The sequence below is a fragment of the Rattus norvegicus genome, chromosome 3 (assembly GCF_036323735.1).
Source record: "Rattus norvegicus strain BN/NHsdMcwi chromosome 3, GRCr8, whole genome shotgun sequence".
Lineage (NCBI taxonomy): Eukaryota > Metazoa > Chordata > Mammalia > Rodentia > Muridae > Rattus > Rattus norvegicus.
The window spans coordinates 171990413-172005489 of NC_086021.1; the positions used below are offsets into that span (position 1 = coordinate 171990413).

The following is a 15077-nucleotide window of genomic DNA, read 5'->3' on the forward strand; positions in this document are numbered from 1 at the left end:
TTCCAGGCTAGCCTGGCCTATCGGATGAGCTCCAAGGCAACCAGGGCTACAAAAAGAAACCATGTCTCAAAAAACAACAAAACAAAACGAACCTGCCTAGCTGGAGACACAGAACGAGGTTCTTGATTCCAGAACTTTCCCTTCCCATATCAAGGGCAGAGCTTCAAGCTATGAGCCTAGAGTCTCTAGTGAGACTTAGTGAGATCAGGAATGTATCACACCCACAAGAAGAGGATGGCGGAGCAAAGCAAAGAGACGGTGAGAACGTGTGGCCAGGAGGAAGGCATTGGCCTGAATCCCTTGGGAACGCCTCCCTTAGGCCTGGTGCCAATGTGAGAAAGTGGGGAAATAGAAATACCACCAGAAGAGGGATAAAGAAGGACCACGGGCGTTCCACACCACCAAAGCTCTAAGACTGTGCCATAGGGTTCCCCAAGCCACCACGCAGAGAAATGGCTGCAATGCAGAGTTTAATAAAAAACAAATCGTCGTTCTATGAGCCCAATGGGATGAAAGAGGTCTGTGTTGGGGCAAAAAATGTGCTCAAATGTGGAAGGACTCTGAGAAAGAGGGTCACAGAAGTAGCCACTGGTGTCTGCTAAGCCCTGGCGGAAGCGAGCTCGTGAGAAAAGGCAAGAAGCCATTTCGGACTGCCAAAGGGAGGAGTGGGCTGGTCACCACAAGAATGTATCCAATTTAGCTGTCTCTCCTGAGCATCTTCACTTGACCATGCCCTGTCCCATCTCATGACTCTGCAGACGGTAGCTAACTGCCAGATGGGTGTGCTGTGCTCTTAAAGTCAGTCTCCAGAACGATCGACTAAATAGACCTCTATTCTTGGTGGATTACCCAGTCAGTGGGTAAATTTCATTGTAAGAAAAGAAGTCAGGCTAAGACATGAGGGTGCGGGGGAGAGGTTAGTATCCAAGACGCTTTAATGCAATAACTTTGTAAAACTCACACTGAGTGCATAGCAATACATCGGATACACAATCTGTAGAACTGATTTTTCCTTTTGCCTCAGGCTCCAATATGGTTCAGCTCAGCAAGGTCACTGATCCCGTTGATTAAAACTTTTAATAGTTTGTTCATCATGGGGTTTTCTTTTTGTATTGTTTCTTTTTTTTTTTTCATATTGCATTAAAATCTATTTGATTGCTAGGTTGTTGGTGGGGGGGGGGTTGTTGTATTTGTTTCGATGCCTTCTTAAATTTTGCCCTGAGGTAAACTATTGAGTTAACCTATTCAGTCTCAATGCTGAAGAATAGGTCTTGGGAGAGAGATCAACCAATGTTCAGCCTTGGATACACAGACAGATAAAATAAGATCACAGGTGCTCTGTGCCCGGACAAGAGTTGACCTTCGGGGTTGGGGATTTAGCTCAGTGGTAGAGCGCTTGCCTAGGAAGCGCAAGGCCCTGGGTTCAGTCCCCAGCTCCGAAAAAAAAAAAAGAGTTGACCTTCAAGCCATGGTATGGGCACACCAGCCATCAATGATGCATTCCCTGTATGAGGATTCCCATGGCCACCAAGTGAAATCGATTGGAAGGACAAGGCGATGAACATCCCTGAAACTGTCCCCAGCCAATGACACTCGAGATATAGTCTATAAGTATCTCATCTTCCTTGTCCCTCACATCGGAGGATTTCTAGATATAATTTCGGGATTCATTTCCCAGAGTCCCCAGGTGAGATTTCAGATACCCGAGAGTGTCTTGATCACACCAGCATGGAATCCCTTCCCCATCTTACTGCCAGACCCTCCTATGGGTTTCTTAGGACACCTCCCAGGTCTCCGAATGCGCTTGAATCCCTAGTCTCAAGACCTACTTCCAGAGCAATCCAAACCAAGACATACATCTATACTGTACTTCCCTGGCCTTCTTCTCTGTGGAGGGGGAAAAAGAGAATATTCTGCCTCTTACCTGACATCATCTTTAAACCCTGACATCATCTTTAAACCCTGTTTGGTGATCACTAACACACTGTCGTGATTTCCAAGCAGGGTTTAACAGTGAGAGGGGGAGGGGTGAGAGCTAGAAATACAACTACTTCCTTAGGACCATCCAACCTGTGGATGCTCACCCAAAAATGTTTCACCATTGGGGATCCCAACAAGTGCAGTCGGCATGCTCCTACAGGAAAGGCTTTGGTGCTCATGGGGCAAGAATACCATTGCACTGGCTACGTTCTTGTTGCTGTAACAAAGTACCCTGACAAAAGCAACTCAAGGGAGAAAGGGTTTGACTCAAAGTTGCAGCTTACAGTCCATCATGATGGGGAAAGCAGGAGCTTGAAGGAGCTGGTCACATTGCATCTGTAGTTGGGAAGCAGAGAGGAATGAACGTGTACGTTCAACTGGATTTTTCCTTTTTATGCTTTCCAGAGCCAAAGCAAAGGGAATGGTTCCACCCACAGTGGTCAGGTCTTCCCACGTCGACTAATGTGATCCTTCCAGATGTTAATCCTTAGTTCGTTCTCAGAAACTAACCTTAATCTAGATAACCAATGAGAAGAATGCCCATCTCATGAGTGATCCTTGATCTCGTCAAATTTGCCGTTGAAATTAGCCAGCGCAGCCGTGGCACACAAGGCCAGCATAGGACATCTAGAAAACAATCCAGCTATGGAGAAATCCTTGCCTTGTATCTGGGAGCAGGAGAGCATTTCTTCACCGGGGAGGACCTCACTGAGACAAGGACATGCTGCTGGCCAATAAGGTGGCAACAAATTGTCCACACTGATGTCATTGACCCATGTGAAGTCATTGTGCCAGCCCAAAACACTTGTGTGGGGCCCCAGAAGACCTCCTTCTTCCAACCTTTAGGCCTCACCACTAACCTCTCCAGAGGCACAGCCGAGTGACATACAGTTAAAGTGGGAAGCAATGAAGCCAAGCTGGTAAACACCCCTTCTCCTCCGACCTCCGTGTCTTTGCCAACCGCACTGTCTACAACGAAGTGCTGGCGCTCACAGAGGACGCATTCTTGCGTCCTGGAGGCTGTCCATGGTGCTGGCGGTATTTGCACATTGGCTGCCTGACTACTCCCTCGGCGTCACATTCTACCTGTGGGTACCAGAGGGTTCTGTGAAGACTGAGTACATCTCCTGGGCTGGTGAAAAGGTGAAAGCCTTCTTAGCTGAGCCATCTGCATTGGCGATCGCTGTCCCTGTAATCTTGGTGACTGTTGTCACCCCTGAAACTTCACTGCTACCACTGATGCCATCTGCTCTGTAGCCCCAAATGATACTGAAGGCAGGGGAGTGTTGAAGGAATCAGTCAGACTGGGACAGAGCATCTGGTCTCTTTGATGGACCACTGAAAAGCAACCAACCCAGACAGCTTTATTTGAGAAGCGTGTAGACCTGCACACATATGGGCTCTAAGCATTCCCTAACAGGAGAGATCCTGACTCCCAGAGCTCTCCAGAGATGAATGCCTTCTAGGTGACTGCCAGCCAGCACAGGGAGCCAGCCTGGATCTGAGGTGGGCTCTACTGAATGTCTGTAATCTCTGCACCTTCGGTGGGAAAACAATTGGCAGACACCTTGCCTGGTCATTAATTCTTTACAGCCAACTCGGAACCCTTGGGGCAATGGCTGACTGTTTGCAGTTACTGTCAGCCTGGCCCTGAATTCAGAACATAGAGTATGACCGTCCCCTTACCCTCTTTTATACACTTCTCCTGGTGCCCTCTCCTACCTCTTCCCAGAACCCCTCAGGGGCCTGAGAGTGCTGCTTATGTGCAGATTGGAGGAGATAAGAAATGGCCTCTGTGCAGAGAAACTACGGTTTAAAGGCCATTGGGTTAAACAATCATGGAAGAAAGCGAATTGACTCACGCTTCTCTTCAGAAAGTACTTCTCAGCGTGTGTGCTCTTTAACTGTGATCTCTATGAATGCCTGCACCACAGTACACAGTAAGTCATATTATTAAGCCCGGAGGACAAACCGAGGACACCGGGAGTGGATTTGGACTCCAGGGCGATTCTCTCCCAACATCACATGTTGCTCTCTTCCTTCAGTAAATATTCCCTACTATGTCCATTCTGTCACCAGAAGAGAATAAAAGGAAGAGACACTTCCTTCCCCTCTCCCCGACCCCACCCGAAGAGAGAACCAAAATCTTCCCCAGCCCATCCATCCTTGGTAACCCATCAGGACAAACTCTCACAAGATTTATTCATCACCTGCTGCTGTGTGACTTCTCACGGGGAGAAATGTCACAGAAGAGAAATGTCTCTTCTCCCCAGACAAAGCACCAGCGGCCAAGCAAAGAAACAACTCCACCCAAATCTAGCTTGGTTAACTTACAGAAGCAGAGGTGAAGACTGTGTGTTGAATGGCTCAGGCTTTCAGCAGCAACTCCATCACCAAGAAGAGTAGACAGGAAGTCAAGGAAGTTGCATCCCCAGGGTCCGCTGCCCAACTTGCAGGCAGCTCCACACAAGAGCGTCCTGTGCCTGGCAACTGTTTACTACTTTTATAACCTCAGGAAAGGCTTTCTGAATGTTCTAGGAAGACGGGATGGTGCAGACAGAGTCAGACACAGCATACCATTGCCTCCCGTCCTGGCTAGCTTTAACTGTCAACTTGACACAGCCTAGAGTCATCTGAGATTGGAATCTCATTTAAGGATTTCCCTGGGGATATGTCTGTGGGGGAGGGGGATTGTCTTGATGGTTAATAGATTTGGAAGGGCCCACTGTGGGAAGGGGGAGCACCACTCCTGGGTGAGTAGCCCTGGATTTTATAAGAAACTAGCCAGGGATGAAGCCACAAGGCAGCCAGCAAGCAACATCCTCCACAACCTGGTGTACTTCCTTGACTGTGAAGTGGGCTCCTTGATCAGAATAACGTTGTGGGATCCAGTGATGTAGTTCAGCATGGAGGAAGACTTTTACCCAGTCCTGATGACCTGAGCTCCATCCCTGGAGCCCACATGGTGGAAGGGAAGAACTCCAAACACACAGAGAACAGACAGACAGACACACACGCACACACACACGAAAGAAAGAAAGAAAGAAAGAAAGAAAGAAAGAAAGAAAGAAAGAAAGAAAGAAAGAAAGAATGTCCTATGGGAAGGCAAGCAAGCCTCCTTTGTGTTCTTGCTCTGATTTCCCTCAATGATAGGCTGTGGCCCATGGGTGAAGCTAACCCTTTCCTCCTCTGGGTCACCTTAATGAGTGTCCTCCTTTCTCTCGTGTCTTCCTGCTCTTCCCTGGATGCGTGACCAACAACGATTTTTCTTCTTCAGCCTCTCTGTCAACCTGCTATCCCTGAACCTGAGAAACACTCCTGAGTCTTCTACACACAAGTGCCTGCCCCTGATCCTTCCACCCAATCAGCTAAAACCCTAAAAGGAAGCCTCTGGGCTACAGGCAGCTCCTCTCGGGGGGGGGGGGGGATCTTGATCCCTGTTTGGGCCATTGAACCACATTGGACCAAGTGAAGAATTTGGCACCAGCCTTCACCTATGCTGGTTAGTGGCTCAGAGCAGTGGACAGTACAGGTACAGTGGACACAGTTACACCCACATAGTGTGGGGACCTTGAGGTCTGAGGGTCACATCAGAGATGCCGTACGTCAGTGACAGCAGCCAAGGTGACAGATGAACTTAAAATCTTATCATAGGAGAAATAATTGGAGGACAGTGAATAAGAAAGGACATTTAAAAGAGGAGCAGAGTGCTGACCCCAAAGATATGGAAGGTTTATTTGTGGGAAACAGGTGTGGTATTTTATTTGCACAGCTTTGGGCTCACTAGGACCCACAAGAGGTCACCATTGGAGGCAGTGCTGTATTTGCATAAAGAATAATTTACAATGAAAGACGGAAAACGAGCTTTCAAGTAATGGCGTGAAACCCTCAGACGCCATGAGATCTGACAACCAGGTTCCAGTTTCAGAACTTCAGAACTTTTCTGACTCAGAGTTTCGTTGAAACTCGTGGAGTTTCCCTACCACTGCAGTCACACATGCTGCCACTAGGTGGCGACAAAGGCACATGTTCAGAGCCAGTCTCTGGAACTAGAAAAAAACAAATGATTCAGATAAATTGACATTAGAGACGTGATCAGACACTATAAACAAAGCCCCCAGTAAGAGTTGGTGCCCAGAACAACCCAAAGAGCTCCAACATAAGTAATCTGTGTTCGTCTGGGTTTTTTGTTGTTGTTTTGTTTTGTTTTGTTTTGTTTTGTTTTTTACCAGTTTTACCGTCTACAATCTGCCTGAAACTCACTGTGCAGTCCAGGCTGGTCTCGAACTCCTGAAATGATCCCGACTCAGCCTCCTAAGAGTTAGGATCATAGGCACTAGCTACCACATCTAGACTGAATTTTTTTTTGAGATTACATATGTTTAAGTGTTCCATTAAAACACACACACAAAACGCAAAATGCTCAGATCATAAGACACCAGGTAACAGATGTTCATGAGCAGAACGGACTTGTGGAATCTGCACTTCAGCTCTTTTCTGCCAGGACCAGGACCCCAGAAGCCCTGCAGGCCTCCTCGAGCCCCTCCTCCACCAAAGCGAAGGGACTTCCCCACCTCCAGCACCCTGATCAGTCTGGCAGGTTTCCTGTCTGTGCCCTAGTGTGAATATTCATCAATTCAATCCTCTACAGTATGGTGGTGGGTGGAGGGTGGCATCTGTGTGGTTTCTAGCTTGAAGGAGTTTACCCATAATGCTGTTCAGCATTTCCAGTACTTTGCCTTTGCAAGCTTGTGAACTTACTTCTGGTGGGTGTGGAACGGCTCGGCCTTTGGCATGGTCACTTCCAGATTGTCCCAAGGTGACTATAAAAATGTACACTCCCAGAAATGATGTCTGAGGGTTCCACGGCTTCCTCAACAAACCTGAATTTTCCGTTCAGACGTGCCTTGGTGGAAGGGAGAGAGGAGGAGAGAAGCTATTCCTGCAAACCCTTATACCTCCTTCCAGGGTGGCGCTTATAATGGGTCCGGGCCACAGCAACAGGTAACCACAGACAGGCTGCAAAATCTCCCTCTCCTATATCCCAAGGAACCCAGACATGTGAAACTCTTCCGGCAGAACTCCATGTCCTGGGTTCTGAACAAGCCCAGAATGGCATCCCACTAGCTGAGACTGCAGAGTGCCTCCACACTTCTGTAAGTGCTGGGAACAGAGAAAGAAGACTCGCTGCTTGCTCCCTGGTGAAGGCGCTGAGAAGCTCCACGGAAGAAGAAAACAGAGAAGCGAATACACAGCATGGGGCGAAGCGGGAGGAGGTGGGGGGAGCTCGGGGCCGGGGAATGAAAATGCAGAATGCAGAATGCAGGGAGGACACAAGGGGTGGGAGGGGTGCCTCTGGGAACTTGGAACAGAAAGTAGAATAAGGCCAGGGAGCAGGCTGTAAGAAAGAATGTTCCAGAAACAGAGAGCTGTTCAATGAAGGGGGACTATGGGTGTATGTTTGACATATTCAGAAGAAAAGCTGATAAAATCAGGTAGAAAAGGAAGGCTATGGGACTGAATGGGGCGTGACTTATATAGGTGTTGCCTGTAATATTAAATCAGTCCACGCTCTCTCAGGCCAGGCCGGCTGTCTTGGTCTGTTCATAGGCCGAGATGCATTTTTTCCCATTTTGCCAAACCCTGTCCTACCAAAGTTGGGTCTGCCTCTCCAGAGCTCCAAGATTGCTCTCTCCTCCCTGCCGCTAGCTGCCACCGAACCTGCTTAGCACTCCCAAATGTCCGCAGCTAGCTAGGGTGCACTCTCGCAAATCCAGGCTCTGCTGCGATTGCCTTTCCCTGGAGCTCAGTTGAATCACCAAGAAATGGAAAATACAGGCCAATCTTAGCTTAGAATCAACAGATAACACAATCTCTGGGCACGGAACCTAGAATCCTAATCTCACCAACTATTCTATGTTAGAAATCCACGGGTGGGGGTTGGGGATTTAGCTCAGTGGTAGAGCGCTTACCTAGGAAGCGCAAGGCCCTGGGTTCGGTCCCCAGCTCCGAAAAAAAGAACCAAAAGAAAAAAGAAAAAAAAAGAAAGAAATCCACGGGTGGCGGGTCCACCCGCACTAACCACCTCCAGCCGGCAGTCCAAGGTTCCCTCCTGCCTTCCCTCATCCTCTCTTGGACCCGGAAGCTCACCCAGTGATTGGCTTCTTGTATTGATTATTTTACCAATCAGGGGGAAATTCCGCTACATCTCACCTTTTCTGCCCAATAAAAAATAAATAAATAAAAAATAAATAAATAAACCTTTCAAATTTAAATTGAGCATAGCTATTACCATTTTGTAATTTATGAAGTATGAGACACACCTAACCTCTGTTATCTATCCTAACTTTAAAAGGCTTGTGATTCCATATCTGTTAGGTCCTAGTTGAGTTTGTACACTACCAAAAAACCGTCCTCTCAAATATATTCTCTCAATAGCCTGGGTTGGCTAAGATACTACGGTTAGTCTTCAACCCCTTCAGAAATCTGAGGATGACTTATATTATCTGAAAACATAGGAAGCCTAACACAGCTCCCAGAACTGAGACAATCTGTAGAGACAGCCGCAGACCTATACGGCCCCCTGGATCTCAACCCATCAGAGCATCAGATGTAGGTGTGTGGTCCAGGATTCTCTGACGGACCTTGTATAACAGGAATTACGGAAGACTGGCTTACTGTGTCTTGGCAGAACTAAGCTGTCAACTATCCTGTATCTTGTGTCCTTCTGTGGACAGCACAGGTCTGTAGAAGAAATGGGCGATTTCTGCCCAGCAGCTACCTTGCCACAATGTACAACCTCACTCACCCGGAGGTAGAAATGCTCAGTTTCTTCTTTGAATCCAAGAAAGGAGTGTCAGGAACAGATGTGTCTCAACCACACGTGACTGAATAACATTAAATGTCACAGTCTGTGGATTTCTGACATTTTTGAAAACTATCTATGTACATAATCTGGACTTCTAACGCATAACTACTCTCAGCTATTTCTAATTAAAATATATTGAAAACACCCTAGCAATGAGCTCAGAGCCGTGAACTTGCTCTCTGGCCCTTAACTCGCACATTCTGTCATCTAACATCAGGTTGCAATGGCATTTACAGAAGGACCGGGTCTAAGTTTTGTATTTTTAAAATTCTTGTATCACTAGAAGAAATTTATACCAATGAAAACCTTAATTCTGCATCAAAACAAATTCTGTACCAGTGAGGAATAATACCTTCAACTTAGTAACAATTATAAGGATTTCTACCAAATGAGATTATGACTGCACAATCAATTCTAACTATATTCTCCCTGTTAAGTTCTGGTAATTTCTAAATTCCCCAGAAAGACAACCTTACAATAACCACCTTCAGACCCCCAAGCCCAGGGAACTGGGACAATGACTTTTCATAACTTCTTCCTGCTGAATATGGGGTTGAGATATCTTTGAAGGTGGGGGAGGCGGGGCTTGGACAATGAGGGAGTTGGTTGGCCTTAAGAAGGCCATGCCAACAATTGTGATAGTCTCTGATGTCTGTCCTGACTGGATCCGGCTGAAAGTCCCTGAGATCGGGAGTTTAAGCCATCAGTTCAGCACGTCTGACGATGGATCTCACGAAAGCTGTACATTCTGCAGTAGACAAATCTCAAAAGAAAATTTAGGTATCATCAAGGTATCTGTATGGATGGTACAGTCTGTTAGGGTGTACAGACTCGTTAGGGTGAAATTCTGCTCTTTGAGCATGTGAAAGACAGTCCTTTTCATGAGCCAATTTTAATAATAATAACCAATCATGAGTCTTCACTCGTGCATGTGAGGGATGGCACGAAGAATCTTTATCTTTTTTGTTTGATTCTCTTGAATCTAGTCCTTCAGGGGGGCTGCCTCTGTCACGCCTGATCCATACACCTCTGGAGGATGTGCAGACTCTAGTCACCTTTTCTGAACACGCAAAGACAAAGCCTTTCTCCCAAATCAGCATGTCCTTCAGCTGGGAACCAGGAAAACTTCTAGCTTGACCTCTTTCCCAGAAGAATAATAAAAACAACCACAAAACTTAAAATCACACCCATTTTGATAAATAAAACAATTCAAAACAAATGACGTAAACTAAACAATACATATGGGAGCTGCCTGGCTACTGTTTCAGTAGTCAAGGGCCGAGGAGAGCGCTTGTCTAGCATGCTCAAGGCCTTGGGGCAGTTCCATGCCCCAGTGAATGTGCAAAACACACACGCACACACATACACACACACATATACACACACATACACATCCACATACACACACACATACATACACACATACACCATACACACATACACACACACCATACACACACACCATACACACACCATACACACATACACACACACATACACACACATACACACATACACACACATATACACACACATATACACACATACACCATACACACATACACCCACACACCATACACACATATACACACACATACATACCCACATACACACACATACATACCCACATACACACACATATACACACACATACACACACAAACATACACATACACACACAAACATACACATACACACACAGACCATACACACACACACACCTACACACACCATACACACACACACCATACACACACATACTCAGAGAGACAGAGAGACACAGACACACAGAAGACAGAGTCACACATAGACAAAGATATCCACAGAGAGAGAGAGAGGAAACAGAGAGAGACAGAGACAGAGAGACACAGACAGAGACAGAGAGACACAGACACACACAGAGAAGACAAAGAGACACACACAGACAAAGATACATATACACACACACTTAAAAAAAGAAATCTTTAAAAAAACATAAAGTGGGACTTGGTGGCACACACACCTTTATTTCCAGAAACTGAGAAGCAAAGGCAGGTGGATCTCTATGAGTCAAAAGCTAGCCTGGTCTACGCAGTTATAGGCCAGCCAGGGCTGCATGTTGATTAATTTAATTGAATAATGTTTTTAGGTGTTTCGGACCAGACAGTCTTTGTAGCAGCTCATCAACACAATGACTACTGATGCTTTTACAACTTGAGAGAAGCTGTATTAGTCAGGGTTCTCTAGAGTCTCAGAACTTAAGGAATGTCTCTATATGTTAAGGGAATTTATTGTGATGACTTTCAGTCTGCAGTCCACCTAAGCCAACAGTGGGCAGCTGTGAATGGGAAGTCCAAGAGTCCAGTAGTTGCTCAGTCCCACGAGGCTAGGTGTTTCAGCTGGGCTTCTGTACAAGCTGGAGCCCCTGAAGAAGTAGGTTCCAACAGATGTGCTGGCAATTGCAAACAGGCAGAAAAGAGTGAGCCTTCCTTCTTCCAATGTCCGTATGTAGGCCTCCAGTAGGAGGTATGGCCCAGGTTTACCACCATTCCTGGCTTTGGAACTTGCTCTGTCCCAGGCTGCCCTTGAACTCAGAGATTTGTTTGCCTCGGTCTCCTGGGATTAAAGGCATGTACTACCTTGCCTGGGCCTAAACTTTTCATGGCCACCATGCCTCAAAATCTAGATCAAAAATGAGTGTCATCTCAAGCCAAGATCCAGGGCAGAAACTTGTGTCTCTCATCCTCGAGATCTGGATCACAGGTGTGCCCTCCATTTCTGGATTGTAGTTCATTCCAGATGTAGTCAAGTTGTCACCCAGGAATAACCATTACAGAAGCCATGGCCCTACGTAAGGGAATGGATGTGGCTGCATTTATTAAATGAATGAATGAATGAATGAATGAATGAATAAATAAATAAATAAATAAATAAATAAATAAATAAATAAAGATTTATTTATAAAATAAATAGAGGGCCAGTTGGACTAAGGCCCTAGTTTGCAGGGTCATGTGCACAATTGAATCCTCCGTACTGAAAATAGTTCACACAACACCCCTTTGGCAAATGAATGAAGTGTGTTCTCTTTAACAGAGAGTATTCCAGAACTGGAACAAGTGTCAGTGGACTCCTTACTTGTCACATAGAGTTTTAGGTGTGGGGTGGCTGACTGAAAGGCTTATGAACTTAGTTCCTTGAAATTCTCCCCATTTCTACCTACTCTGACACTCATTCTTGATTGTCCTGTTGTCTTTCTTTCGTTCTGCCTGCATGTACGCCTGCAAGGCCAGAAGATGTGAACAGTTGTAATCCACCATGTGGTTGCTGGGAATTGAACTCAGGACCTCTGGAAGAACAGACAGTGCTCTTAACCTCTGAACCATCTGTCCAGCCCCGTTTTTCTACCTTCTTAACCACAGTTCCCTAAGGGTTTTGTTTTTTTTCCTGAATTTGACTCAGTTTCAGAGTTCCCATGATAAGCAGAATGTACCCTCCCTTAAAGATCCCCAGATCCCTAGAACCTGGGAATGTCACCCTCCTTAGCAAAAGAGATTTTGCAGAGAGAGGCCTTTAGCTTAGGCATCTTAAAGAAGGGAGCTTGGCTTGACTTATGCAGATGGGACCAATGTCATCACCAGGGCCCACATAGAGGCAGGAAGAGAACTGGCTCAGAGAAGACACGGGGCAGTGGAAGCTGGGATTGGAGTCGGAGTGATCCGTGTAACAGATCCCACCAAGTCAATGGTTTTGAAAATGGCAGAAGTGACCAGCCTGAGCGTGCAAATAACCTCTACACACCAGAGAAGGAGAAAGGAGTAGATTCTCTCTGGGGCCTCCAGAAGACAAGGTCTTACTGTCGCCTTTGGTTTTGCCCAGGAAACCATGGAAATTTCTGACCTTCATATCTGAAGATGACACATTTGTGATGCATGAAGCCACTGAATTGCTGGTACTTTGTTATAGCGTCTTAAGAAGTGTACATAGGGTTTCGCTGTGCAGTTAGTGGACCCACAGGGTGACACTGCAGCACAGGGACCACAGTCCGCACCACGCTCCTACTGGGCCGATCCCCGGTCGCATGTCACGTGGTTTCCCGCGTGACCCCTGCAGGAATGGCAGCCCCATCCATGAAGAAAAAGCAGGCACACTGGGGCCCGCGCGCGACCTGTACTGGCGCTGCCTCCACAATGCGGAGGACGCGGCTGGGTGCCAGAAGCTGAGGAGCTTGTTCGAGGCCAGCTGCCCCCAGAAGTGGATAAAATATTTTGACAAAAAAGAGACTACTTAAAATTCAAGGAAAAATTTGAAGCAGAAGGATTCCAGTCTTCACCATCGACTGAATATTTCTAGACTTTCTTCGAACTTTCACACAAGTAGAAATTATTCCTCTGGACTTTGAGAAATGATTCCCAGACAAAAGCAGCTTGAATCACAGTGCACATCAGCTCCTGTTCTCTGTAAACAACAGTTACTAAAATAGTGGAAAAGAAAACAGATCTCATCATTCAAACTGTGAAGGACTGCTTTAATTTAGTGAGGGATCCATTTTAAGAAAAAGCATGAAATTATTATATAAAAAGTTTATTATAAAAAAAGAATCGGTTGGGGATTTAACTCAGCGGTAGAGCACTTGCTTAACAAGCGCAAGGCCCTGGGTTCGGTCCCCAGCTCTGAAAAAAAGGAAAAAAAAAAAGAATCATACATGGTAAAGGGCAGAAGATTTATGCAATCAAAAGAAACCTGTGATGGGGGCCTTGCCTTTAATCCCAGCACTCAGGAGGCTGAGGCAGGTGGATCTCTGAGTTCGAGCCCAGCCTGCTCTACGAAGTGAGTTCCAGGACAGTCAGGGTTACACGGAGAAACCTTGTCTAGAGAAGGAAAAAAAAAGCGTATATAGGAGTTGATGGCTGAGGGTCAGTCTTGGTGGAGGACCACTTGCCTGGTATGGGGTCTTCATTAGGGTTTCCACAGCCGTGAACAGAGACCATGACCAAGGCAAGTCTTATAAAGGACAACACTTCATTGGGGCTGGCGTCCAGGTTCAGAGGTTCAGTCCCGAATCATCATGTATCCAGGCAGGCATGGTGGTGGAGGAACTGAGAGTTCCACATCTTCATCCAAGGAAGCCAGGAGCAGGCTGTCCTCAGGCAGCTAAGGTCTGAAAGCCCACCCCCAAAATGACACACCTCCTCCAACAAGGCCGAACCTCCTAATATGTATGTATGTATGTATGTATGTATGTACATATGTATTATGTATGTATTGGGCCAAGTATATTGAAACCATCACATATGGGTTCATTGCCCAGTATCAGACAAGCTGTATAGAAAAAGTAATTAATCCTCAGAACACGATGCTCAGGTCTGGTCTGCAGCACATCCGCTTGGGTGTTTTTGCCACCTTGTATCAACGCACAGACTTGTCTATCTAATCATTCACACTGTCCCAGGTAGCACTGACAGAGTTGGTTTGCAAGTTCACACTAGGATGGGCTTGGGCGCTGTAGGTCCAGATTTGTGCGTTTAGTATGACAACAGTTGCTCGTTTACACTGTAACCTTTAAATATCCTTGGCACATCACTCAGATAACATCAAATATTTAGCTGGTTCAACATATGCCTGCTCTTAGGAGCAACAACCTCAACGTCTAGTAACATCTCATTGAGAACTCTGGTTAATCCTTAACCACACAAACGCAAAGGAGGCAGGTCCAGTTCTCTTACATAAGGACCAGTTCTCAAAAGGGGCATTTGGTCTGTCGCTCTGTATTATAATACTAAATTCTGTAGCTAAAGGCATAGGCCTAGGAGTGATTTCTCATGTTTACAAGCTTTTGCTGTGCAAACCTTGTCCCTTGATTTCCAACTATTGGTTAAATAAAATTGTCTGTAGCCAATTACTGGAGGAGATTAGAGGTAGGTGGGTTTGGAGTGACCTGATTGGAGGAGGAGAGACCAGGGGAGAAGAAGGAAGAACAGGAGGAGAGAAGAAGTGGTCATGAGGGGAACGGAACCATGAGCACTTGGCCAGGAGAAACAGCAAGTATCTGGGGTACACCGCTGGGGAGGCAGCCAGGCCTGCAGTTGGAAGAGTAGGTTAGGGGTTAAGCCCCCACCCCAGTAATTATCAAAGCCAAATAAAATAGCCATAGTCTATTAAGCTAGTCAGGAATAAGCTTAAAGTGGTTCTACTACACTGTCCCTCAGCAGCAGTTGTCACTATCTGAAGGCTTGAGACTTATTTTTTTCAG

General features: G+C 46.2%; 1 pseudogene; it reads left to right on the forward strand.

The window, feature by feature from the left end:
* The first annotated feature begins 12939 nt into the window (after window positions 1-12939).
* On the forward strand, window positions 12940-13177 carry Coa6-ps1 (cytochrome c oxidase assembly factor 6, pseudogene 1; annotated as a pseudogene).
* Window positions 13178-15077: the final 1900 nt, after the last annotated feature.